This window comes from Taudactylus pleione, unplaced genomic scaffold (assembly GCF_031769625.1).
Source record: "Taudactylus pleione unplaced genomic scaffold, aTauple2 ptg000532l, whole genome shotgun sequence".
Taxonomy (NCBI): domain Eukaryota; kingdom Metazoa; phylum Chordata; class Amphibia; order Anura; family Myobatrachidae; genus Taudactylus; species Taudactylus pleione.
Window position 1 is genome coordinate 1,368,369 of NW_028284934.1, and position 24,792 is coordinate 1,393,160.

The 24,792-nt window shown below is 45.4% G+C and overlaps 1 protein-coding gene and 1 long non-coding RNA gene across 3 annotated transcripts in view; one reads left to right on the forward strand and one right to left on the reverse strand.

Annotated features, from left to right (window-relative positions):
- The window catches only part of LOC148501153 (uncharacterized), a 60,971-nt gene that overhangs the window by 18,230 nt on the left and 17,949 nt on the right, over nt 1-24,792 (reverse strand). Inside the window, exon 3 of one of the 2 annotated variants that reach the window (XR_015870079.1) lies at nt 12,459-12,512. The exons of the other annotated variant lie outside the window; for it this stretch is intronic. This is a non-coding gene — a long non-coding RNA (uncharacterized LOC148501153). The remainder of the gene's footprint in view (nt 1-12,458; nt 12,513-24,792) is intronic. 2 annotated transcript variants of the gene reach the window in all.
- Nucleotides 1-24,792, forward strand: part of IFI30 (IFI30 lysosomal thiol reductase) — a 60,556-nt gene that overhangs the window by 8,641 nt on the left and 27,123 nt on the right. The window lies entirely within an intron of this gene.

Consider the following 24,792-nt stretch of genomic DNA (forward strand, 5'->3'; position numbering starts at 1 on the left):
TACAGGACTTTTACATTGCGTGTTTTGCAGGCGGAAAATTGAATACGGGCCTATGTAGACTTGTTACCAGTTTTGTGGGACAATTGGATGGAGTCCTTAAATTAGCGGAGGGTCCAGAGTTGAAGCAAATCCCAGCGCAGATGTACAGGCTCCCAGTCTCCAGTTCTCCAAGTGAGATGTTGATAATTTCTGATATGGACAATAGCAAAGTTCATATGGAGGGGCTTCTCCAAATAGAATCCAACACCTGGGTCCCAGCATCTAACGCGTTTCGCTGCTATATGGCAGCTTTTTCAAAAAAAGACTTTCTCTCCCCACCAGGCACAGCTGAGGGATCACTCTCCATGTGGACTAGGCTCAGCTTCTGTGTATCTCTCCTGCATCATGCCTACTGCTCAGCCGCATTATTAATGATGCTACTCTGGCACAATTTAGAATCAGGAAATCTATTTATATGCCATAGTATTAAGTTTTATACCGTGATCCATTATTCCTGAATTTCTGCCTAACTACTCCTTGTACCAGACCCTGCACGTTTACCCAAATTTGTGCTTGTAACCTTATCCTCTGCTTGTTTAATTGTCACCTGAACATTCTCTAGTGATTTATTTATTTATTTATTAACAGTTGCTTATATACCGCAGCATATTCCGTTGCACTTAAATCAGATTGTGTACTATGCCATGTTATGATCCTCCCAGCTAGTCTTATTAGAAGACAGTAAGAGGGCCGCAACCTGCCCGGCTCTCACCGCAAAGCACATACCAACTTGTGGGGAGGGGGTCTGTCAGGGGGGTGTTAAACTTGAATATTAACATGACCATTGTCCAACCTACACACAACTTTTTAAAGGTAAGTACTCCCCAAGTAATAGCAGCTATTGGACACCTAGGTAATTAACATACACAGGTTAGATAGGGACTTAACATACAAGTAGGCAAAGCACTGCACTTCTATATAGAGCAAACACATTTAGGCAGACTCAGCACATCAGTGGATGGAGTAAACACATTCATTATGGGAGTAATTCAGCTTAGTCCAGGACCAGGGAGTCCCCAGAGTAATACTGAAGTGATAGTAGCTGAGTCTGGAAAGTCTTTGCTGTTGCATGACGTATGTGCCTATGCTTGGGTGTAGGGATGGCTCTGACTATATGAACTCTTTACTACTATGGGAAGTACAGCAACTTGGACATATCAGGGTCTTTTGCTGAGCTCCAAATTCTCTTTAGCAGTGTAAAACACAGAACACATTGTCATTGCCTGCTTCCTTCACCCAAGATTTTAGAATATCCGAGTCATTATGATGGGCATGTCCTGTCTCCTAGAAGAGTTTCCAATACCCTCTGGATCCCTTCTTGTAGGCAGGGATTTCTTTTAAAGATATGACACGCTACAAAGTGTAAATATAACTTTCATCAGCTGTATGTAAACACTAGCATCAACAGTTCAATGAATGCAACTTTTTAATGTTCCACATAACTGTTTAAGTTAACTTTTTTATAGCCATAAAGTATAATGGCATCAGCTATTAGGGACAGGGGCGCTGAGAGGGGGGGAGCGGGTACAGATTACCCGGCCAGGGCATTGCAGGGAGCCCGAGCCGCCGCAACACATCAACATTTTTTTTATATTCTCCTTTACTACTTTACTAAAACCAGCGCGGGAGGCGGCGGGCGGCAGTTGGCAGTTCGGGGGGGGGGGGTAGTGGCACACTGTGTGTCAGTGTCACAGACAGTGCACTGTCACTCACTTGTCTTGCAATGCAGATTGCAGTCTAGGGATGGACATCGATGGTCAATGTTTGCCGACCATCAATGTTTTTCTTCTGATGTTAGTGTTTTTACCATTCGATGGCAGCATTCCGATGTTTGCTGCCATCAAATGGTAATTTTTCGATGGTGTTCCAATGGTGGCTTATTTTCTTTAATTCTTAAAAGCAATGCCTTCCCTGGCTGTTGGGTGCTGTGTCTCTACATGTGATAGTCTCCATGGCTCATGCTGCTGGGTCTTTGGAGCTGTCTCCACTGCCTCAGACGTGACCCTCAGTCCCTCCCTCACTCCCCTCTATGCTAGCTCTGATTGGCTCTCTGAGACAATGAGAGCCAATCAGTGAGCAGCCCTGGCCGTGCAGCAGCAGTCACTCACAAACACACATCACACAGACAGTGAGCAGGTCCCAGACTCATCTCCTAGTGTCTGCAGAAGCAGTAACAGTGTTTCTGTCTTGTCCTAAGTTCTGCCTGCCTGCCTGGCTCAGCTGCTTTTTTTTTTCTCTGCACGGCTCCAAGCCTCGCCCCTAATCCCGCCCCTTTACTACTCATATAAATAGTTCTTACCATCAAATTCTTTTGATGCGATGATTAGTTACCATTGCATCGAAAGATTCAATGGTGAAAGCACTTGATGGTGGGCTTCCGATGTCCATCCCTACTGCAGCCACGCCGATGTCATCATCTCGCAAGGCTCTTCCAGTTCCAGGCTCCGGGTGGCGGGTGGACATTGGGAGAGAGGGAAGCAAGTGACCGCGAGCAGCCTACAGTATGTGGTGTAGACAGTGAGCCGGAATAAGACTGTCACTGTCTGTGAAGGGAAGAGCCAAGCACACCACTGACTGGCTGCTTGGTCGACGGTGTGAATCTGTGTAAGTGGACTTTGACACTGTGATCTTGTTGCAAGTTGTAAATCTATAAATATAATGCATCGCCATTAGTGTATATTAGATATATCATATTAATCATACGATACACCTGATATACACTATTGGTTATGGTTGCTATATAGATATATATATATATATATATATATATATATATATATATAGAAGAGTGGTCCGGCACTCTCACTTTTGTGTATATTAATTGCTGGGGTGCTTTCCAGGGTAGCTTTGATAGTTACCCACAGATATATTTACACTATCATCGTGTGATGAAAGGAAGACACTCTCCAGACTTGGCTTTGAGTTTGCAATATTAATCAGTTTAATAGGACATACCAAATTAATTTGCCAACGTTTCGGTTCATTAAGAACCTTTGTCACGGCATCTCAGTATTTGTTAACATCAGCAAGTTTTAACTAAAATTGGGGTACATAATAACAACATAAGCATATGGTCTAACAGGCCCTATATTATTTACCCAATATGAGTTTTACTGGGGAAAGAATGTAATAAAGCCTATACATGCAATGACTGGTACACAAATCTATACATACACACAGTGCCAGATTATGGTCCACATGGGCCTGGAGCTGAAATTTATGAAGGGCCTATTGTGTGTCGTTGCTTGGGGTGTGACCAGCACCATAGGGGTGTGATTAGAGATGTGGGATGTGTGACCAGTATTTTTTGAGGTGTGGCCTGTACTCTAGGGTGTAACTAGCACCTACCTTCCCTCCCTTCTTTGCTTATATCAACAGTGTAATGCAGGGCCGGACTGGCCATCGGGCACTTCTGGCAAATGCCAGAAGGGCCGATGGGCAGATGGGCCGATTTTGGCTGAAGCGCTGAGCGCAGGCTTACCCGGCCGGCGCTGCAGTGTTCAGCGTTTCCCGTTATTTACATATGCCGCGGCTGTATCATAACGTAATGACGGCATGACGCGGTAGCGTCATGACATCATTGCGCTGGCGGCGGCCGTGTGAATTGGGTAGCTTTATCCAGCTCCCGAGAGCTGGCAACTTGCCGGGTAAGCGGGCAGCGTCATGACGTGCTGGGCTTGATGCACGGCGGGAGTGGGGCATGCCTTGTGTGAGCTCAGCTGAGTGTAGGGGGGCGGGTCCGACTGGTGCACAGGCAGCGCGACACCCACGGCGGTGCCAGCGGTGGTGTGACGTCATTACGCATCTGGCCCAGGCGCTCAGGGATAAAAAAGCGCGGCGTGGGCGGGAAGCCAGAGTGGACTGGATGCCATTTTGGGACTGCATGAGTTGCCAGCTGAGAGACGGATGCCATCTGAGACTGCAGCAGAGACCCCAGTGCCCAGTGAATCATGTGTGCAGTCACATTGTCAAAGTGAGTGTGCACAATTTTTATTCCCCTTGGTGTGGTGGGTGGGCTGCTCTGTGCAAGCTAGCAGTGCCTGGCCAGGCAGTAGTCAATTGGTGTGGTGGGTGGGCTGCTCTGTGCCAAACTATCAGTGGTCACTAAGGAAGTAAACTACTATAAGTACTGTAGGCTACAGTAGTGTCTTGTATTTACTGAGGCTGTCAAGAATTCTGTCACTATTTCAGTTCTAAACCTTGAACTTGGTTTCTCTAAATGGAAGTGTAATGGTTGGTTATTTAATAAAGGTATAATCTATTACTAACATATGCATATTGTTAGAAGAAGAATATTGTATGTTTTGGTACCTAACCCTGCTTCGCATTTTTATTACCTGGTTCTCTGCATAACAAGGGAATTGAGAGGGGTGGGTAGAAGATCTAATAAGCATGTGCCAGGACCAAAACTAGGATTTTAGTCACCTGGGGCAAGACAGTAATTTGGCAACCCCTTCAGCAGTGCACCTATAGTAATACCCCCTGAGGTAATGCCCCTGTAGTATTACCCATATGGTAATGCCCCTGTAGTGCCGCTTTCAAAAAAATCCCCACAATACTTGCCTTAAACCCCGCTCCTGCCTCTGCCACCATCCGGTCCGCCCAGCTGCTCCTCGGAACCATGGGAGAGACGTCATGACATCTCTCCCATAGTGTCCATGGGGAGAGCCGGAAGCTGGAGTTCAGGGGAGAACTCCAGCCTCCGGTTATCATGGCGCTGCAGGGAAGGAGCCAGGCTCCCGCTTTTTTCTCTCTTTTTCTCCTGGCTCCCCCCTTTCCTCCTCTCTTTTTCCTGTCTCTCTATTCCTTTTAGTATGTTGCTATTTCAAACCTGCAGATCCATGTAGTATTAATATTAATTGTATACAATATATTGTTTATTATATTTCTATTTTATAATCTGTGCAAATATTCATATATGTGTATGTGAATAAGGGACACTATTGTGTGACATAACGTGAAAAAGGGACACTACTGTGTGACGTAACGTGACTATGGGGCACTACCGTGTGATGTAATGTGAAAAAGGCACACTACTGTGTGACGTAACGTGAAATATTAGGTGGCTACGCCCCTTCCCAGCAAAACTACGTCTGAATTTTTGTGCGCGTGCTATCCCTGCTTCCCCTATGGTTGGCGGCACAAACGCTCTTTTCTTAAAATGTGTAGCTGTGGCTCTGCATTGGTGTGCACAGAGGTGTCCTCTGCATTCAGCACCCCTACCCTAAAAAAGTCCTGCAGTGAACACTATCTAATCTTCTACAAATGTTAAACTATCGCTTGGGAAAATGCTTTCCCCTTTCTTGTGTATGACCTACACCAGTGAAGTGCCAGCTTTACCTATAGATATCTGTCCAATCTGTCTGGTGGGAAAGAAAATCTGGTCCATTTTCCAGCATCTGGGAGCAAATTGCTATTGTTATCTGCTCCCACACATTCCCAGATTTTCTGTCCCACCACACGAATTGGACAGATATATCTATAGGTGTCTGCACAACTTAACAGAACCAACACAATACCAAATGTTTGACTCCCATGCAGGATGTGCTCTGTTGTATGTATTTTAATAGATAATGATGTGTACTTGCCTGTTGTTCTAATATTAATTACATTTGTAAGAGCATAGAATAAGAAGTGGGAGGGGTCAGGAATAGTTTGGGGAGGAGTCTATGCCAGGAGTCAGATGCTGACGCGAGGTGGGCCTGTGTGCTCTTTAAATGCCAGGGCCTATTTTTAGTCCCAGTCCGGCACTGGTGTAATGTGAAAATCTATTAATGAACAAAGGGAAACAATCCTTGTTAACGTGTCTGTAATATGACAAAAAATGGCACTTAATAATGAAGCACATGTAAAACCCATCTACTAAAGAACATACGGGTCACCTAGTGATGTCATGAATGTGAAATATAAAAAAAAGACACCTTACCTTATTATAAGCTACTGGGGTATATTAATTAAATTATGAAATTTGCCCTCTGAAAATTAAGAATCTTTATCTCCTCAAGGGTTCTATTTATCAAGCAGTGAAAGCGGGGAGAAGTGGAGAAGTTGCCCATAGCAACCAATCAGCGCCTGCCTATTATTTTATAGACTGTACTTGATAAATGCTACTTCAAAGCTGATTGGTTGCTATGGGCAACTTCTTCACACTTTTCACTGCTTGATGAATAGACTCCCAAATCTCAGCAATAAGGATTCTTGTTCCATTTTAATGCATCAATCTTAATCGCCAGGACAAGGGCTCCGATGAGAGCCTGTCTGTGATCACTTTACTTCTATCTATGGACCCCCTTAAGGCTACTGCAACTTTCCAGCTGTGCGATGTGGCAAAAGCTGCAAAACACTTTGGGACGTCCTGTATCCCACTAGAGGGATCACAAGATCCTCTCCAGCAGGGTAACCCCATAGCAGGTAATGGGCTGACGCCATCCTGCGCATGAAAAATCTGCAAAGCTTTCCTTTGTGGATCTTATTAAGTACCCTTCCAATTAAAAACTATGGGAACAGCTGCTGTTCAAAGGGTATGATGTCAACATTGTTCAACTGTTGACAGGAAATATATCACCATCTGCAGAATGTTGCCATGAATTTTCGTCTTTGGTAGAAGGGTTAGACTACGGGGGGGAGGATTAGGGGTAGCAACTCACAGCTTGGAACACTGCATCAGCTGATACCCAGACAACACCACTGCACTGACATCCAGATGACACCGCAGCGCCGCCAGACCAGATAAGAAGATTGCCGCACCACAGGGACTATAATGTTGACATTATTATCCTTTATTTATATAGCGCAACAAGTGTTCTGCAGTGCCTTACTCAGTACATAACCATATAAGTGAACAAGATACCAGTGATTAATGGTGTCCATCCAAAAGGCGATTAGACCTAACGATTGAGCTATAACGACCGTCATTATCACTCAATCGTTTGGTAATCGCCCACAAATCGTGCAGTTTAATGTCTAATACGACCAGCGATGCGCGTGCATGCTGGCTGTTTTGGACATCTATCATCGGGCAGATCAGCATGTTACCAGATAATTGAAGTTCCTACACTGAACATCTGCTCGTTCAGTGTAGGCACATCACAGACATAGAAACGACAGCATGATTACAATTCGTAAGCGTGCTATCATTTCTATGTTGTGTAGTGGATGGGCAGCATTACAGTACAATACAATGCAGGACAAGAACATGGTATTATACAAATTGCTGCATTAGCGATTAGAACACTCAAAATAAGCAGCAGGGAGTCATCAATCAAGTGTTAGGTGCCCTTGTGGGGAGAAAGGAGTAGAAGAAAGTATGAGGATAAGCACAGGAGGGAAGAGGGCCCTGCTCATGAGAGCTTACATTGCAATCATGTTGACATTTCATCAGTGTCAACTTGATGAATGTCAACTTAATATACCAAATCCATATGTACAGTATATGTAATGTTTAGATCTTTCCCCTTCAATGCGTATCTGACATGCCCCTTATGGGCTCCTCAGTTGTCCCCACATTCCATCACACCGCTATTCATGCCCCTGCAAAGCCCAACCAAGTAATTGTACAGACCTCTGTGTAGTGTTCAGGCAGAGAGGGAGAAAACCAATGGCCACCAGAGAGGGGACATGCAGGTTGCCGAGACAGTGAAGAAAAGATGAGATCAGCCAGCCACACAGAGGGCCTGATTCAGACCCAGTCGCAAGTGCTGAGCGCTCGCAACCGGGTCGATGGTGGCCCAGAGCGCATGCGCATGACCGAGCCAGCTCCGTTGTGCGCATGCGCGAGACCCTGATAGCGACGGGCAATCCGTCGCTCCGGGTCTCGCACCAAAGGGGATGTGCTGTCGATGTTGAGTGACAGCGCGCCCCCTTTGGTGGGCGGGCAGGGGGGGTGGCTGCCCAGACAGAGGCGTTCCCATGACAACGCCTACATTTTGGGGAGGCCCCACTGACATCATAAGTGATGTCAGTGGGAGAGCTTTCGGCTCTGTTTGAGCCGAAAGCTCTCTGGGGCTTGCGGCCACGAGACCCTACCACAAGGGTCTCCTCGCAAGCCCGATGGTCGCGATGGTCTTGACCATCACGACCATCATCCTGGCCGCTTGCATTAGCTGTGGAGGCCGCTCCATACAAAAAAAAAGACGCCCTGATTCAGAGCGAACGCTAATCTCCTCTGCACCTGTAACTAATCCCAGCGCTGCCTGTTAAACTAGAACATATATATTGGTGTTCTATCTAATTCATCCACTGTATATACAGTACATATATATATATATATATATTAGGGGTGTGCACCGGCCACGTTTCGTGTTTTGTGTTTTGGTTTTGGATCTGGATCTTTCTTCGTGTTTTGGATCTGGATTGGTTTTGCCAAAACCACCCTTCCGTGTTTTGGGTTCTGGGTTTTGTGTTTTGGATCTGTATTTTTTTGAAAAAAAGCATAAATACAGCTAAAATCACAGAATTTGTGGGTTTTTCTGCTCCTATGCTATTATTAACCTCAATAACCTTAATTTCCACTCATTTCCAGTCTATTCTGAACACCTCACACCTCACAATAGTGTTTTTATGTCCAAAAGGTTGCATCGAGGTAGCTGGATGACTATGCTAAGAGATACGAGTGGGCGGCACAAACACGTGGTCCATCTAGGAGTGGCACTGCAGTGGCAGACAGGATGGCAGTTTGAAAAACTAGGCCCCAAACTATACATAATGCAAAGAAAAAAAAGAGGTGCAAGATGGAATTGTCCTTGGGCCCTCCCACCCACCCTTATGTTGTATAAACAGGACATGCACACTTTAACAAACCAAACATTTCAGCGCCAGGGTCTGCCACACGACAGTGGCTGAAATGATTGGTTCGTTTGGGCCCCCACAAAACAAGCTGGCAATTAATCTGTCCCTGCACAAACTGGCTCTACGGAGGCAAGATGTCGTCCTCATCCTCCTCATCCACCGATTCCTCACCCTCTTCAGTGTTGTGTACATCCTCATCCTCACAGAGTATTAATTTGTCCCCGCTGGAATCCACAACCACAGGTCCCTCTGTACGTTCTGGAGGCTGGTCTCCCTGGAAGAGTTGATAATTAATTTTATGAACATCATCTTCTCCACATTTTGTGGAAGCAACCTCCTACGCCTTTCGCTGACAAGGTTCCCGGCTGCACTAAACACTCTTTCGGAGTACACACTGGAGGGGGGCAACTCAGGTAAAATAGAGCCAGTTTGTACAGGGACCTCCAAATTGCTTCTTTTTCCTGCCAGTACAGGTACGGACTGTCTGACATGCCTACTTGGATGCTGTCACCGATGTAATCCTTTAACAGACAGACGCACGCTTGTCACTGCTGCTTTGAGGATGCAAGTGCGGCTACAGCCCACACAATTCACAAAGACAGAAAAAAGAAGAAGAATATTTTTATTGTTTGTGTAGCACACTTTGAGGGTGTCACCACCCTTTAACAGACAGACGCACGCTTGTCGCTGCTGCTTTGAGGATGCAAGTGCAGCTACAGCCCACACAATTCACACAGACAGAATAAAAAAGAATATTTTTATTGTTTGTGTAGCACACTTTGAGGGTGTCACCACCCTTTAACAGACAGATGCACGCTTGTCGCTGCTGCTTTGAGGATGCAAGTGCGGCTACATCGCACACAAGTCACAAACGCATTAAAAAATAGTTTTTTATTTTTTGGAGCACTTTGAGAGTTACACCACCCTTTAACAGACAGACGCACGCTTGTCGCTGCTGCTTTGAGGATGCAAGTGCGGCTACAGCCCTCACAATTCACAAAGACAGAAAAAAAAAGAACAATATTTTTATTGTTTGTGTAGCACACTTTGAGGGTGTCACCACCCTTTAACAGACAGACGCACGCTTGTCGCTGCTGCTTTAAGGATGCAGGTGCGGCTACAGCCCACACATTTCACAAAGACAGAAAAAAAAGAACAAAATTTTTATTGTTTGTGTAGCACACTTTGAGGGTGTCACCACCCTTTAACAGACAGAAGCACGCTTGTCGCTGCTGCTTTGAGGATGCAAGTGCAGCTACAGCCCACACAATTCACAAAGACAGAAAAAAAAAGAACAATATTTTTATTGTTTGTGTAGCACACTTTGAGGGTGTCACCACCTTTAACAGACAGAAGCACGCTTGTCACTGCTGCTTTGAGGATGCAAGTGCAGCTACAGCCCACACAATTCACAAAGACAGAAAAAAAAAGAACAATATTTTTATTGTTTGTGTAGCACACTTTGAGGGTGTCACCACCCTTTAACAGACAGACGCACGCTTGTCGCTGCTGCTTTAAGGATGCAGGTGGAATCTAGACGGGATTTGGAACTGGGGACACACTACCTCCATCAATTGTCTAAATCCCACTGCACTAATGGCGGATACCGGACGCACGTCTAACACCAACATAGCAGTCAAGGCCTCAGTTATACGTTTTGCTTCAGGATGACTGCTGTCGTACTTCATCCTCATCGCTAGGGACTGTTGGAGGGTCAATTGTTTAGTAAAAGTAGTGATGTTCCTACTTCCTCTCTGGGATGATGAACAACTCCCAGCAGCAGCAACAGCACTAGGAGGAAGTGGTTCTTGATCTTTCCCTAATTTATTTTTATCGGAGAAAGTTTGGTCCTCCATTTATGTTATATTGATATATACGTGCGGCTAAAGCGCACACAAACACAGAAAATATTTTTTTATTTTTGCTGGAGAGTAGTGCACTTTGTGGGTTACACCACCCTTTAAGAAATGAGCCAACCAGCTCTTTACTTATGGGACACAGGCGCACGCTTGGCGCTGCTCCTTTGTTGATGCACGTGCAGCCACAGTGCACACAATTCACAAACACAGAAAATAATTTTTTTTTTGGTTTGGACTGGAGTGTACTTTGGGGGTTACAGCACCCTTTAATGGTCAAGCCAGCCGGCCCTTTACTTATGACACAGGCGCACGCTTGGCACTACTTTGTTGATGCACGTGCGGCTACTGCGCACACAATTCACAAACACAGAAAATATATTATTTTTTTAGCACTTGGGGGGAGCACCCCTGATGGACAGAGCACCCCCTGGACAACACTACAGCACCCCTTTAGGACTGGGACACTGCACAGGACTTTGGAGTGGACACAGCCCCTATGGAGAACTGACTGCACAACACAGTCCAGCCAGCCCCTATGGACTTTGAAGTAGTGGACACAGCCCCTATTAACAACAGCAGCACAGCACAGCACAACACAGCCAGCCCCTATGGACTTTGAAGTAGTGGACAACAGCAGCACAGCGCAGCACAGCACAGCACAACACTACTCTGCACTACACTACACAGCCGAGCCAGCCCTAACTCCCACCCTCCCTCTTCACTGTCCACAGCCGAGTGAGAAAATGGCGCCGACGCAGGTACCTTATATAGGATCCAAAACCCGCGAGACTCGGAAGGCGGGATGATGACATTTTGCCTCGATTTCAGATCCGAGTCAGGCGGGAAAAGTCGAGCCTGACTCGGATCTGCCTCGGATCGGTGGGGCTCGGGGGGGTTCGGATTTCAGAAATCCGAACCCGCTCACCCCTAATATATATATATATATATATATATACAGCACACAGTGTGTACATATATATAAATATATATATATATATATATACACACACTGTATATATGTGTGTATATATATATATATATACACACACTTACATATATACTGTGTATATATATATATATATATACATACTTACATCACAATATAAATACCTTTCATTACTAAAATCTTCAGCCAGAGTCAGTGGCAGAAGGAGCATACCATTACTGAGGCACTGCAGGACACCCCATCCAGAAACATCAGCAGCCAGCAGGTTGTCCTCGATCACCATCAACAGCCCTCTAAAGTCAGAGCTGTGGCAGTTAAGTCACTCACGATCACCTGGGCCTCCTTCCCGGAGCTGAACTTGGCTGCTGCTGCTGTTCAGCACTGTTTTGGGGTGGCGCTCGTATCATGTCATATGGCATGTTGTCACGGAGCAGGGGAGGCGCGCCACAGAGAAACTATGCAGCGCTGTGAAGGGTTGCATTGTGCTGCCACCATTAGCAAATTTATTATATCCGGTATTTCAACCTCAGATGGGAGGGGGAGAGGGCTTGGTGTTGCGGGGTATTAGGGGCTGCAGCTTGATTGGGTGCGGCCACCGGCGGCTGCTGCCAAGGTATAACAGGATTTGTTTTTCCTGTCTCCAGTGCAGCACAGCAGATGCTGTGGGCCTTTTTTGATATGGGGCCTGGAGCTGCAGCTCCACCCGCCCCATTGTTAATCCGGCCCTGCATACACAGATATACATATGAATAGACATGCACATCTCTATAGTGACAGAAGAAAGGATACTATATACATGTATTTATTTATACAAAAATGACTATTACCTCCAATCCTCCGGCACGGCTATGGGGTCCAATTTGGCACCGGCCTATGCGAACCTATATATGGCCCAATATGAAAATGAGATCATTATGCCAAGATATGGCAACAATATTAAATTATTCATGAGGTTCATTGATGACATCTTTCTACTATGGGATGGACCAGAAGTAACTTTCATAGAAATGGTCACACAGCTCAACCAACTGGAGCATCCAGTAAGATTCACATATCATGTTGACAAATTTACAGTGGACTTCCTGGATTTATCAATATTCCGTATCAACAATCAGTTGGGTACAACCCTTTATAGAAAGCCTACAGACAGAAACCTCTTCTTAATCCCCTCAAGTCATCACCCACCAGCACTAATCAATAGTCTGCCTATCTCCCAATATCTTAGGGTCCTACGCAACAACTCTAATAAAGACAAAATGAATGAACAGCTTATGGAAATGACAGCAAGGCTACAGGAGAGAGGATATTCTAAGACCCTCCTTAACAAGTGTCTGCATAAAGCTAAGCATAAACTTATTAATCCAACACAGAAGCAGAAGAATATGGAACGACTCCTCTGTTACTGAATATAATAACAAATCACTACAAGTGGAGAAAGCTGTCAAACGCTATTGGCCAATCATCAATACGGATCAAACCCTACCCTTTAGGAACATGCAAGCTCCAATGATGGCCTATAAACGAGGACCCAACCTCAAACAGCTTCTATTACGGCCAACACTCAACCCGGAAGCACATGAGACTATTATAAGAACAATGCAAAAAAAACCAGGAAGCTATAAGTGTGGCGCTAAAAATGCATATTTTATGGAACTCTCCTGTCATCCTAATCATACCTCCCAACTGTCCCACCCGCAGGCCACAGTGTTGGGAGAAATCAATTTCACCGCTAGTGGGTGGATAGATGGCGTGCACATGCGCACGGCATCTCTTCACTGAGCATGGAGGGCCTGGGGGAAACCCAGCACCTCCTGGGATGCTTGGCTCACCCCCAGAGTGATGTAATGGGGGTGTGCAATAATACCATGCCCATGTTTTGGGTGCATGCGCTTTCGGCACACGGATGTCCCAACTGCTGAATCACCAATGTTGGGAGGTATGATCCTAATAGTGATATTTATGTCCCTGCTGCTGGTAGCCATGTCATGCTCCTGTGGGTGGGTGCTTCTCACATGCTAGACACGCCCCAAAAGATGTGCAGCCCTGTCCCTAACATGCTGTGACCACGCCCCCTAAGGGGGGCCCTGGGAAGTTGCTGTACTGGGGCCCAGGATTTCTCTTGGGAGCCCTGATTAGGGGGCCTATTCATGATGTTAATTATCAGGGTCCAAACAGACCTTAATAATTAACATTCTAACTCACCGCGGAATCCGGAGCAATTCATCATTGCCCTGGCGCGGTGACAGCTGATGTGAAATCAGCTGTCCCTGTGAGCGGATTCACTGCTCCTTTTCAGTGCAGTAAATCTTTTCACTGCTCCTGGGGGTCACGCATGCGCACAAGAGCCCCGACGTCCGGCAGAAGGAGCCAGACGGTGGTGGAGGTATCCGAAAGGAACCCTCTTTGTAACCCGGGACTCCTTCCCATAGTGAGGGAGCAGGTATCGGGAGCATTCGCCATCTGAAGATGGCGAATGCTACTGCACTCAAGCTCTGAAAATATATATGATGACATGCGGTACTTGCACACTGCTTGTCTGGGAGAGTTTTGACCAGACAGATTTTTTGGGGCGAAGGGGCCCGTTCAGGGACCCACCGGACCCTAAGCGAGCGCTTAGATTGCCTTATGGGAAATCCGGCCCTGCTGCCAGTGATATACAGTATGTTACACTAAATAAACATTTGTTTAGGACTGATGCCTCTCACTCTATCAAGTTTGTGTATAAAGAAGGGTGAGTGCCTAAAAGTGTGATTTTTCAGGTCAGTATACAATGAGCCTGATTTTGAGTCCAACACTGCTTGTACCCTGGGTAAGTGAGAATGCCAATCAGGACAGTGGTGAATCTAGCCTTTTCTTTTAGGGGGGGGGTAGTTTACTGTTTAGTCCCGACTCCTCCCATATCCAGTCCCGACTCAGGCATGACCATCACTTTTGGGCAGAATGAGAGAGGCGACCACGATCATTACAAAGCAGAATATCTGCTATGGCATGCCAACATACATCTGGGTGGTACTTAATATTTGCGGGTATCCCCAAAAATGGGTGTTTTCAGGGATATACCGCAAATGTTTGTTGATGAATAGTCCCCTATATAAAAGGCATTTATATAAAATACAACTTATATAAAAACACAATATAATTGAATTATGCATATTCAGAAATATATATATATAATATATATATATATAATATATATATATATATATATATATTGATAGATCGTAATTAATCTTCTGTGGGTAATCTCCAGTCAAAGCTCATTATGTGTGTGTCAGACCCTTGTGTTGCAGAGTATACTCTGGAGAGGCAAATCAACAAACATCCATCAGTTGTGTGTACAAAGATTGCTCTGGCTATAATTGCATGTCATACAATAATATAAAGCACAGTGTTCTTACTTTGCAACATATCAGTATTTTCACATTACATCTCAATACAGCAGTCATTGTTAGCATTCATTACATTATTATCTTATACACGAGGGAGTGAACTGTTAAGGGAAAGGAGGTAAGAATACACAGTCTTATTCATAACACTATCTGGTGTGAAACCATCTGCATGTTTATACATTTCAAGGTTCTACAACTCAAAGCTCAGCAGAAATCAGTATCTGTAATATTATTCATTTAAACCTATGAATAACTTAAAGGCACACACCATCTTGTGACAAGATGGAGTCTTATATGGATAGCTTAATAACAGATTTATCAATGTATAGAATGAATAGTTGTCTTGATAATTAAAGTTAATAATTAAAAGTTACAAATGGTTTGCAGGAGAGGAATCTTGGGAGCAGCTGCCAGTGCCATGGTGGAGTAAGCAGCATGTGAGTCAGTGTCACTATGACAAAACAATCGCAGGAGCCGCCGGACAGAGAGGAGAAAAGATAGGTAAGTTGGGAGAAAGAAGGGGAAGGGTGGGCCTGGAAATTAATGCAGCTGATTGGTGGCTGGTCCCGTGGAAGGGACCAAACACACAGAAACAACACAGTGGCAGTGACAGCACTAGCAGCCCATAAAGATCATGTGATCACGGGATCATGGCCACCATCACAGTATCAGACTCCCGGTTTCTATGGTGGGGCACAAGTCCTCCTGCCCCCTATGCCATCCGAGCACTCTGCCTGTGAGCTGCTACAGCAGGCAGGCTCAGCTGGAGTTACTCAAACTGTCAGACTGCCAGGACAGTGCATGTGTGCATCCCGTCAGTTGCACTGGAGGCAGCAGTGTGATAGGGGGGGCAATCACCCCAATCGCCCCCCCTGGATCCGCCACTGAATCAGGACAATCAATGGCTACATCATCAAGATAAGCAGCAGCAGAATTTCTAAGGGGCCTTAGAATTTTCTCCATCATCCTCTGAAAGGTGGAAGATACCCAATGTAACCCAAATGGCAACATCTTATATTGGAACAGATCCTCTGATGCAGAAGAAGCTGTCTTTTCTTTTGCTTTGTCTATCAACGGCATTTGCCAGTACCCTCTGGTTAAGCCTAGAGTGGTTCAATACTGTGCTGTTCGCAGTCTTCCACTATGTTCATCCAACTGAGGCAATGGGTTGGCAACAAACTTAGACACACTATTCAATTTACAGAAATCATTGCAGGAGCATCAACTCCCAATGGGTTTTGGAATAAATACATAAGGACTTGACTATGTGACTCTTCAATTACACTCCAACATTATTTCCATTTCTTTAGAGACCAATTCCCGTTGGGCTTCTGGTATTCTATAGGGCTTTATGGTGACCTTAACCCTTGGTTCAGTGATTATGTAATGTTTAATGACTGTTGTTTTGCCACGTACAGTATGTCAGAAAACAAATCTATACTTCTTACGGGAAAAACTTTAGACTCATGTGTTGAATAATTGAGAGGGTTTTTTCTATTTTTACTTTGGGAATTGAAGGTACTTCAGTTACCGGAGGGAGCTGGATGGTGATAGAGCTACTCTATTCTTCCTAGGGTGGCCAATCCCCTGCCATTTTTTCAATCCCAGGTTTTGGGATTGAAAAACACTTTGTCCTGGGAATAGCGGGATACCCGGAATTGGGTTGTGGCACAAACATATATTATTAATGCCCCCTACCCAGCTCCCACAGTGACTTACCCTCCTGTCTTATGGGTCGGGCGGGTGAGCAGCGTGGCTGGAGAATGGTTAGTATAGCGGTTTGAATGGTGGCTCCAGTCGGCCGGTGGTGCTACTTGCAATGGGCAGACTGTACAGCATGACCTCTGCATGTGACGACAGTTGCAATTTCTCAATATTCAATTAGTTTTGCATTGGCGAGAAAGCTTTGCCTGCTGGACTTTTCACCTACATCATGTGTTTTGGATGTGAAAACTTATAATGCACGTCCGCGCTTTTTGCCCTATTAAATTACTAACCAGGCGAAAACGGCAAGTGGCGAATGCAGAACGGAAATCGGTCTGAACCCCCCAAAAAGATGCACTAACATTGGGGAACAATGTAGAAGTGTTCCAATAGCTCTAATAAAACTATCTGGGGTACTAAAGTTGTTTAAAATCCTTGTTATTAGCGTCCATGTTAAAGTGGTGAAGAATGGTATAAAGCAGTATTTTTAGGTGAAAATAAGTAGTCCATTCAAATTTGGGGTACTTGAAAATGGGTGCTAGCATCTTTTAAATTCTCTAAAGTGAAGTTTAAATAAAGTGAAAAACGCACTTGTTGCATGCACCCTCAATCCCAAAAATACCTGACCCATCCTTGCAGACCACTAAGTTTTTATGCTTGTCCCCCCACTTTGTACTATTTCTTCCCCAAAATTAAACTACTTTTTTGGGGTGTTCTTAAGTTTTTTTCCTGGATTTGTTGTCCTTTGGGGGCTGTCCCAAGGGTTCTGAGTGCTTTCCTTTTGTTTGCACCCCTAAATAAAAATGTTGCACTTCTTTTCTCCTGCTATTCTTAGGCAAATCTTTTTTGCATATTACATTGCATTGACTTACCGCGTAGGCGAAAACTGTCTGGAATTGAATTTGAAGCCCCGATCCGCGATAACTTTTCTGCAGAAAAAACGGCTTTTCGCTTCTAATTGAATACGTCCCATTGACATTTTGCCTCACTCTGAGATCTGAACTTGGTCAGAAGACTCTATCCAAAACTGTATATCAGAACATGACCACACACCCAAGAGTGATATATCTAATACATATAGATATAGATAAATAGATAGATAGGACAGGTTCTGTGGCTTAAAACCTGGATTAAAACCAGGTGAATTGGACACTAGGAGCTAAATTTACTAAAATGGGAGTTCTATTAAGATGTGATGTTGCCCATAGCAATCAATCAGATTCCAAGTATTATCTTCTAGAAGGTGCTAGATAAATGAGAAGTAGAATCTGATTGGTTGCTATGGGCAACATCACTTTTAAAATAGAACTCCCATCTTAGTAAATTTAAGAAATGACAACGCCGGCTGTGCACGCTCAAACAGAGCAACAACTGAAATGCTCCACCGGGCGCCATGCAGTGGCCAACAGCATGCAACACATTTGAATTCTCCCCATAGAGGCGAGGAGCAGTGTTTTATATATAAGGGCACAGTCAGCGAATCGAATAAACTGAATGTTCCCATAGAGAATTCCGGAGAGGGGCTACACCTTCCGGAGAGGTGTTTAAGGGGCTACACCTGAAAAGGTATTGGATGTACTGAGCTGAAATTTGCCACGGACTGGTAGAACTGCGGTGCTGCCTGCCAAATTTCAAGGCAAAAAAATTTGAATTTTAAATTGGCAGTTTTTTCGGCTACTTTCAGTTAGGACCACTTTTCTGCTTTAGTCTATGCAGGATTTTTGGGAAGGCATAACTCAGGGCAGAGGGCAAATTTAGGCTTGGGGTTTATTTTGTTAGGTATTTGTTGTTGGGGTTCAGGTAATTGAGAAAGTTACAGTCTTTAGACTACCTCACAAATGCCCCATTATATAGATAGGGAGCTTCAACTTGTTGCGCAGCCTCAGTAGGTGGCCTCCAGCAGGGGATGTACTGTGGCTTCACCTGGGTGCACAAAGATAGCTGTCCTTTGTGGGCATTTACCAGCGGTGGGTCCCAGGAGAGGTAGCGGGCATTAGCGGTGGCGGGGACCTGGCTTAGGTGCTGGCATTAGCGGCGACGGTGCGGGCATTAGCAGTGAGACCCAGCGGCAGTGCAGGCAGTGCCATTCTGTAGAGTTCAGAGCCTCAGCGCCATTTTTGAAATTCAAAGATGGCCGCCACGAGCAAATTACAGCTCGCAACGTCATTGCAGAATTCGGCAGCAGTGCTCATTTAAAAAATGGCTGCCGCGAGCCAATTATGGCTTGCAACGTTATCGCCCCACCCCTTCAGCTGGCCTATATAAGCCATGTGAAAGAGCTTAAAGGCTGCCGCCTCCCAGGTGAAGGTGCAGCAAAATTATTAAAATATTCAGTGTTATGTTTTTATTTAAAAAATTATTTTACAGGAGTACTATAGGTACCAGAGGGCCCTTAATGCCCTGCTTGTGGTTCTCCAAGTACCAGCATGCGGGGGAGGCTTGTTGGGACCTGTAGTTCTACTGCAAAAGACAATATTTTAACTCTTTTATTTGCACCGTATTTATACATAACCCGGCACCCACCTCCCAGGGGGGTCCCCAGCTCCCCAGGGATCCCTGACCTGGGCTGACTAGTGGTCAGTGGTAATGCTATAGATGGGGGACCCGGTGAATGGGTTCCCCTGGCTGTGGGGAGAAAGGGTCTGGTGCTGGTTAAGGATAATACAGGGGACCCCTACGCTTTTTGTCCCCTGTATTTACAAAACCGGGACCGGCTCAGCTGAGCCCAGTGCTGGTTGTGCTAAATACAGGGGACCCCTATTTCATTTGTCCCCTGTATTTTCACAACCAAAAACAGCTGGACAGATCTCACTGAACCGTCCATGCATTTGTGTCTTATTTTTTATTATTAGTTATCTCAGATGCATGCCACACGTGCGTATATCTCTGAATCATTTTTTTTAAACAGATGCCTGCATCATGGATTTCACTGATCCCTTCTCCCCTGCAGATGGCCTGGTTTGCTCCTCCTATCTCTGATGGTTAGTAACTTATAAAAAAATAAATTAAAATCTATAGATGAAAAACCTTACATTTTCACATGTCCCATTAAGGCTTTTTAGACATGATCTGAAATTTCACAAAATCTACTGAATTTCTGCCACTCAAACTTAAAAAAGCACTGAAATTCCAAACACTGAAACTGGGTACACACTAGCCGATATATTGGCCAATCAATTGATCGGCCAATATATGGTACCTCTGTCGGCCAGTGTGTACAGACGATATGTCTGTGAACGATGTCGTCTGCAGACATATCTGTCCATCGGCAAGTGTGTACGGATGATAAATCACCCGTACACAGGAGCACCGAGAGGGGGGGAGGCACGAGCGGGTACTAATTACCCAGGTTCGGTACCGCTCCCCATCCTTCTTAGGTCACAACAACCCAACACATGCTGCTGTGTGCTGGGCTGCACTGGAAAACTGTCCGAGGCTGCTAAAGCAGCAGCCGGAGAGTCTCCTATGCCAAAGGGGGGAGTGATCATGCTGATCGCGCCCCCCCATTGGCTGTGCACTGGGTTGAGGGGCACACAGCGCTCAGCGCTGCACTGCAATTTTTTTAATTTTTTTCAAAGGGGGCATGGCCACGAGTTCCACGATTAGGCTGTGCCCCCCTACCCGCCGCAAGGCTGGCCCGACCAACTGCAGCATGCAGATGATGGTCATTCAGTGTGTATGAGCAACCATCATCTGCAGATATATCTTCAGATCACTCAAACTGCAGATATATCACTATAGTGTGTACCCACCTTAAGACTGATGCCTTAATGGACATGTTTCTTGCGCAATACAGATATGGTATGCCATCATATCCTGTGGTTAACTGCAGATTCAGCACTCTCACAGAGTGAGATTGCTGTCACTCACAAAATGGTGGAGCTGCTAATTCACAGAATTGTGTGCTCATTGGAATACAGTTTATGCAACTGAGGTCTGAGCAGAAGATAGAGCTGTGCAAATGGGTTAAGAATGGTGTGGATGGGGAGGAGGAGACAGAGCAGTATGGATAAGGGAGACAGAAAGGCATGGAGAAAGGGGAAGATTAAGCAGCACAGATGGGGGGAGCCAAAGTGATGCAGTTGGGTGATAAACAGTGGTGTGGATGGGGGGGACAAAGTGATACAGATGGGTAAAAACCCTGGTGTGGATGGGGGGGAGACAGAGTGGCACGGGTTGGGTAGACAGAGCAACGTGCATGGGGAGTACAGAGTGGCATGTACACGGGAAGACAGAGCAGCGCAGATGGGTAAAGACAGATTGTTGTGGATTAGGGAATATGGACTAGCACAAGTAGGAGAACACACAACATTGTGAAAGACAATTTGGTGCGGATGGGGGGAAGAGAAAGTGGTGTGGGTGGGGGGGAAGACAGCATGGCACAGTTGAGGGGGACAGAGTGGTGCAGATGGAGGAAGAAGGAGTGGCACAGATGTAGGGAAAAGAGAGCGGTATGGCTGGGGGGAAGGTAGTGGTGCAGATGGAAGGAAACAGTGGCATGGATGCAGGAAGACAGGGCCGCATAGATGGGGAAAGACAGATTGGTTTGGATGAGGGTATACAGACTAGCACAGTTAGGAGACCGCACAGCAGTAGGGATTGGGGAAGATAAAGCAGAATGTAGGGGTATAGGGGAAGAAAGTGTACATGCATAAACAGTCAGGTCTGGCGATGGAGTGTCTAAGGGGACACTCGTACCAGGTCCAGAGGGGCCTCAAGGTCCAGATGGGCACAAAGTGGTGCCACGGACAGCAAACTCACTGTTCCAGCTATGGCCGCCGGGACTTATAGCCGGCCGCCCAGTCCTTAGCTCCATTGTAGTTTGACCCAGGCAGTGCTGGGCTCTTCCAGGTGGCTCAGCTGCGGTCCGGGTCGGGCATGGCCTTTAACTCTGCAATGCAGCAGCGTGACATCTTAGGTCACGTTGCTGCATGTCATCCCTGCCTGGGCGGAAATGGATAGAACCCCGGCCAGCCATCAGGCAGGCTGCACCGCTGCAGTAGTAAGGAGTTCAGGCTGCCATTAGGGATGGGGCTGGGGATGGTAGAAGATGAAGGGAGCAGAGGAAGGTGACAGGGGCTGGGGCAGAAGGTGATGGGCTGGACATAGAAGGAAGAGGCTGGGGCAGAGAAAGGTGATGGGGGCTAGGGCAGAAGGCGACAGGGGCTGGAAGCATAGGAAGGTGATGGTGCTTGGGGATGGAGGAAGGTGATGAGGGCAGAGGAAGTAGAAGGAGGCTGGGGGCAGAGGAAGGTGATGGTGGATGGGGACGGAGGAAGGTGACGAGGGCAGAGGAAGATGAAGGAGGCTGGGGGCAGATGAAGGTGATGGAGGCTGGGGGCAGAAGGTGACAGGGGCTGGACGCAGAGGAAGGTGATGGTGCCTGGGGATGGAGGAATGTGAAGGGGACTGGGGGTGGAGGAAGGTGATGGGAAGTTGGGGGCAGAAGGTGATAGGGGCTGGGGACTAAGGATGTGGGCTGGGAATGGAGAAAGGTGATGGGGCTTCTGAGCTGAGGATGGTGATAAGAGGCTGAATTTGAGGAAGGTGATGAGGGGCTGACAACTAAGAATGGCTGGCCGCAGACACAGATGTCAGCAATATATTGTCAGACATCATATTCTCAAAAGCTTTCCCCAGTCCTCCATTCCTCCTACCCCTGAGGCATTCACACCACTGTCATCACGAAAGACCTTGCAAGAGATGGCGGACAAGAACTACAGCCTGCATATCTTTCATTTAACATTATCATGCTTCACATATCACACATGCAGGGGAGGGATGTGTGGAATCGGGAGTGGTGGTGAGAAGGTGGGGCCCCCAGAGACATCAGTGTAATGGACCCCGAAAATTCTGTTGTCGGCCCTGGACAGAGTATGATAGTTTTAGCAATTAAGGAGCTGAATGTGTATTCTAAATTAGATGGATGTATCGAGTGAGAAGGATGTTGGAACCCGGTGGGATTGTTGTTGTGACTGAATGGGAAGATTGTGGTAACTGAGTGGGATGTTTGTGCCACATAACTGCCCAGACCTCAGTTGCATAGACTGCATGTGTGTATTCCAATGAGCACACAATTCTTTGACTTCGCACCTCCACCATTTTGTGAGTGACAGCAATCCCACTCTGTGAAAGTGTTGAATCTGCAGTTAACCACCGGGTATGATGGCATACCATATCTGAATTTGCACAAGGAACACATCCATTAAGGCATCAGACTTAATGATCAGAACTTAATTTCTTTTTTAAGTTTGAGTGGCAGAAATTCAGTAGATTTTGTAAAATTTCAGATTTTATCTAAGAAGCCTTAATGGGACATGTGAAACCATAAGTTTTTTTGTCTATGGAATATACATAGAGAGTGAGAGATAGCAACAGTGGGTAATATAGAGAGCACTCACTAGACTTCTTGATATCAAGTAGAATAATTTATATATTACATAGTAGCACTTTCTTCACAGGATCTTTTCTGGTCTTGACAAAAGTCCTGTCGACACTTGGCACTTTATGTATGGCACTACTATGTAATAAAAAATTATTATACTTGATATTGAGAAGACCGGTGAGTGCTATCTAAATTACCCACTGTTCCTATACTAAGGCTCTGTGTTTGTAAATTGTCCTTGAGACAACGCACCCCAGCAATGCTACTGTGAGTGCGGCTCCCTCCTTTGGATTATATATGTATGTATGTGTGTGCATGTGTGTATATAAACTTTATTTATATAAATATATATATATATATAAATTAGGGATGTGCAGGCTCGGTTCTACTTGCTTCCGTTCGTTTTTTTTTTACCGAATCTTATTGGGTTTCAGCTGTCATGAGTTTTGGATAGCCAATAAGATTCGGTAAAAAAAAACGAACGGAACCGAGTAGAACCGAGCCTGCACATCCCTAATATATATATATATATATATATATATATATAGCCTTTAAATAAAGTCAAAATACACTTTGACTTACCACACTCTCTGTCACTGATGATGCAGGCTGGAGTACTTGTCTGCCGTCTCTTGCAAGGTCTTCTTGATGACAGTGCTGTGGATGCCTCAGGGGTAGGAGGGTTGGAGGACTGGAGAAAGCTTTTGAGAGTATGATGTCTGACAATATATTGCTGACACCTGTGTTTCAGGAATTATTTATAAGTCTTTAAGGATGTGCCCAGTTTGACTCTTATTACATTCTCTGACTCCTAGCCTGGTGCATGTTGCGTATTATGGGTTACATCTTCATTGTTATGTGGATAGATTCTTTTCAATGTGTAGACCCTAGGGACGTGCAGTCACTCCCTGTCATGCTCCAGAGTTTTGATATAAAAACTATGTTTTTATACATGTGTGCCTCTCCAGCCATTGACCTCACCACACATCACTGGTAGACCCTCACCCATATCCTCCAAAATATTGCATTCCTTTGTACTGTTCTGTATAAGTTAGGAAATTATAGTAATAACATTTCCGCAAACTATCCAAAACATTTCCTAAACTGCAAATAAACTGATCATATTAAAATATGTTCTACATGGTTGATTCTCTTCTCCTTCCTGCTGTCTTTTTTCCATCCCTTTTCAGCTGTAGAAAATGGTCTATCAAAGGAATATATCTTTAAAGTTCCATCAGGGCAGCTCAGCGATGCTCTGTTCCTCGGCGATACTGGGCGGTAGCAGTAAGAGGCGTGTCGCTTTGCCAACTAGTCTAGGTTCTTTCAGTGAATGCGTGTCTCGCATTACAACCTGCACACTGCAGTGGCAGTCTGGAGTTGTAGTTTCGATGAAAATCAGAAAAAAAGAAACAATTATTATAATATAATTACTACTAAAGAAATGCTGTATTTTGATAATAAAACATTGTTTTCCTGTGTATTACCCGTTATCATCATCCTGCGAAGGTGACAGTTATAGAAGGACAGCCTACGGGACATGTATCTCCACTGTCCTTGTAAAATAAGCAGACAGTGATGGCCAATACCTGGCCAACTCCAGGGCTTGCTAAATAGAGAGAAGCCATATATCTGCCAAGAATGGGTGAGTAGTGCTCTTCTTCCTATGATAAAGATATCTCTTTA